Genomic DNA, 3,665 nt, shown 5'->3' on the forward strand with positions numbered 1-3,665 from the left:
TAAAACAAAGTATAAAAACAATGTTCAAGACATGGAACATCAGGAATCTATAAAGCATTTCTTTGGGTTGCAACAAATCAAGGATCATTGTGCTGATACATTTGGTGATCACTCCAGTGCTGCCCCCCAAAATTCTTCTCCACAGTAGAGGCTGAAAACTTCTTTTAACATCCCTGATCAATTAAACAGAAGCTTTACAAGGCCTAAGCTACAAAAAAGAGGCAAAAGTGGAAACGCAAACAACAAAACAAGCAACAAAAACAAGAGTGGAAAAACAGAAGTGAGAGTTTGAAAAAAGAAAGCAGGAATAACAAAATAAGTACAATGCTGTCAATAAGTATCTGATCACTGTTGATCTGCAAAGCCCAAGGTTTAAAGTATTTTATCATACAGGCCAACTGGATGTTTTGTGCCTCACACTTGTCAGACAACTGTACCCAGTGTCAGTACTGCTTCTGTAGTCGACTATCCTGAGGAGCTCCAGCAGGTATCAGAAACTGAACAGATGCTTGAAGTAAACTGAGCTTTCAATCGGACCCTGCTCCTATCTGCCAGAAGGAGCTACTAGAGAGAGCAGCATCACAGCTACTTGTCCTCTGAGCAGAAGCAGCAGCTCCAATTAGCAGCGGCTCAAGAAACTTACATCAATGGATGGGCAGGAGCTAGGGAAGAAGAGCTAAGATCTAGGTCCACCGCCGTATATAAAATGTTTTTAATTTTTTTAAATAAACTTAATTACCATAGCCTTGGGTTGTCATAAAGAGTACATTGATCCTAACGATCAGTACTTTCATTTACTTTGTTTCTTAATTTTATGTTTCTCTCATTTGGTGTTACCATGAACAAATACAAAAATTAAAATCCACAATATGGGAAATGCAATGGAAAAGCTGTTCTGGCTTTCAATAGAAATTTTCTAATTAGGAATAGAAACTAAGTCATTGTAGTACATTTTAAAAAGCATGAAATATTTTCAGCCACAGCACCTCAACTTTATACTTAGCTCTGTCACTCCCTAGCTGTGCAACCTTGAGCAAGTTATTCAGTTTCTTTACATCTTTTCATGTGTACAATGGGAGTACCAATACAAATCATCACAAGGTTAGGATTAAACAAGGCAATGTATGTAAAAGGCTTGCTGAAATTATATTAAGGCTAAGTCAGGTGAGTTTTGATAAATAGTAAAGAGCAATAAATCTTAATTTTTCATGCACCCGCAATGTTGGCACAGGCAGCACATTTTGGTGGGGTTTGGTTTGTTTTGTTTTGAGAAACACTCATTTCTCAAAGGTGTAGGCGTGAGTATGATCTACTAGACACATACCTAGGGAAGAGTATCAGCATCTCTAAAGTGGATAGAAAGTGGGAGTGGAAAGGACATCACGAAAGAATCACTGCTCTACAGTAAGTGAAACTGTCACTGCAGTTATACTCACTTGTACCTACTATAACACAATGGCTCTAGAGCCAGACTTCCTAGATTCAAATTCCTTTCTTTACACTTACCAGCTATATAATTTTGGATAAGATATATAGCCCCTCTGTACCTCAATTTCCTCATCTGTAAAATGCAAATAATCATGCTGTCTATCTCATTGTTTTTATGAATATTAAATCATTTATTGTTAAAAATATAAAAACAAAAACCTCTACAGCTCATTTTTTGGCCTTGAATACAAATACTAATTGTTAAGCATATATTGGACTCTTCAATTGATTAACTATAGCTAATCAAATAATGGTGCTGGGAAAACTGGAAAGCCACAGGTGAAAAAATGAAATTAGAGTGCTGTCACTATATACCAAAATTAACTTAAAATGGATCAAAGACCTAACCATAAGACCTGAAACAATAAACGGCATAGAAGAAAGCATAGGCACCAAACTTATGGACCTTGGATTCAAAGAGGATTTTATGAATTTGACCTCAAAGGCAAGAGAAGTAAAAGCTAAAAGGGGCTAATATTCAAAATATATAAGGAAGTCATACAACTCAACAACAAAAAGACTGACAATCCAATTAATAAATGGGCGGAGAACATGAACAAAAACTTCTTCCAACAAGACATACAAACAGCCAACAGATATATGAAAAAACGTTCAACTTCACTACCGTGTTTCTCTGGAAATAAGACCTACCCCGAAAATAAGCCCCAGTTAAGATCGTCAGCCAGCCAGACACATTTAGTACATTATGACAATGTTCCAGAAGATGATGATATGACTGAATTTGAATTATAGATTGTTGTACATAAAAAAAATAAGACATCCCCTGAAAATAAGCCCTAATGTGTCTTTTGGAGCAAAAATTAATATGAGACCCGGTGTTATTTTCAGGGAAACACGGTAGCAATTAGGGAAACGCAAATCAAAACCACAATGAGATATCACCTCACACTTGTTAGAATGGCTATCATCAACAAGACAAATAATAACAAGTGTCGAAGAGACTGTGGAGAAAAAGGAACCCTCATACACTGTTGGTGGGAATGTAGAAATGGTGTATCCACTACGGAAGGTAGTGTGGAGGTTCCCCCCAAAATTAAGAATAGAATTACCATATGACCCAGCAATCCCTCTCCTGGGTATATACTCCAAAAATCTGAAAACATTTATCCATAAAGATATATGTACTCCGATGCTGCAGCTTTGTTTACTGTGGCCAAGACATGGAAACAACCAAAGTTCCCTTCAATGAATGATTGGACAAAGAAGATGTGGTATAGCAGGGGTGCCAAAAAAATGTACACACGACTTGTATTCATCTTTTGTTATTGGTATATATTGAGTATTACACTTTTAATAGCTTTTTCCTTGCTTAAAATGTGTATATATATTTTTCGGCACCCTCTGTATATACACAATGGAATACTATGCTGCCATAAGAAAAGATGAAATACTGCCATTTGCGACAGACAACATGGATGGATCTTGAGATTATTATGCTAAGTAAAATAAGTCAGATAGAAAAAGTTGAGAACCACATGACTTCACTAATATGTAGGATATAAAACTGAAAACAACAAAGGAACAAGACAAATAAGAAACAAAAACTTGGGTGGCAGGACAGCTGAGTTGGTTAGAGCATGAGCTCTTAACAATGTTGCTGGTTCAATTCCCACGGGGGATGGTGGGCTTGCACCCCCTGCAACTAAGATTGAAAACGGCAACTGGACTTGGAGCTGAGTTGAGCCCTCCACAACTAGACTGAATGACAACAACTTGGAGCTGATAGGCCCTGGAGAAACACACTGCGACCCAATATAAAAAAAAATTTTTTTTAATTAAAAAAAAAGGAACAAAAATTCATAGACACGGACAACAGTTTAGTGGTTACCAGAGGGTAAGAGGGAGAAGGGATGGTAGAAGAGGGCAAAGGGGATCAAATATATGGTGATGGAAAAACTGACTCTGGGTTGTAAGCACACAATGTGATATACAGATTATGTATTATAGAATTGTACACTTGAAACCTATGTACTTTTACTAACCACTGTCACCCCAATAATTTTAATTAAAAAAAGAAATTTAAAAAAATATAAAAGAGGTTTTAAAATAGTATTTTGCACATAAGCACTATAAATGTATTAAATGTATTTACTATCTAACTAATATATAATGAAACAATACAGTTAACATTAATTTCTGATAAATTAATATTATTG

The sequence above is a fragment of the Rhinolophus sinicus genome, linkage group LG07 (assembly GCF_036562045.2).
Source record: "Rhinolophus sinicus isolate RSC01 linkage group LG07, ASM3656204v1, whole genome shotgun sequence".
Taxonomy (NCBI): Eukaryota; Metazoa; Chordata; class Mammalia; order Chiroptera; family Rhinolophidae; genus Rhinolophus; species Rhinolophus sinicus.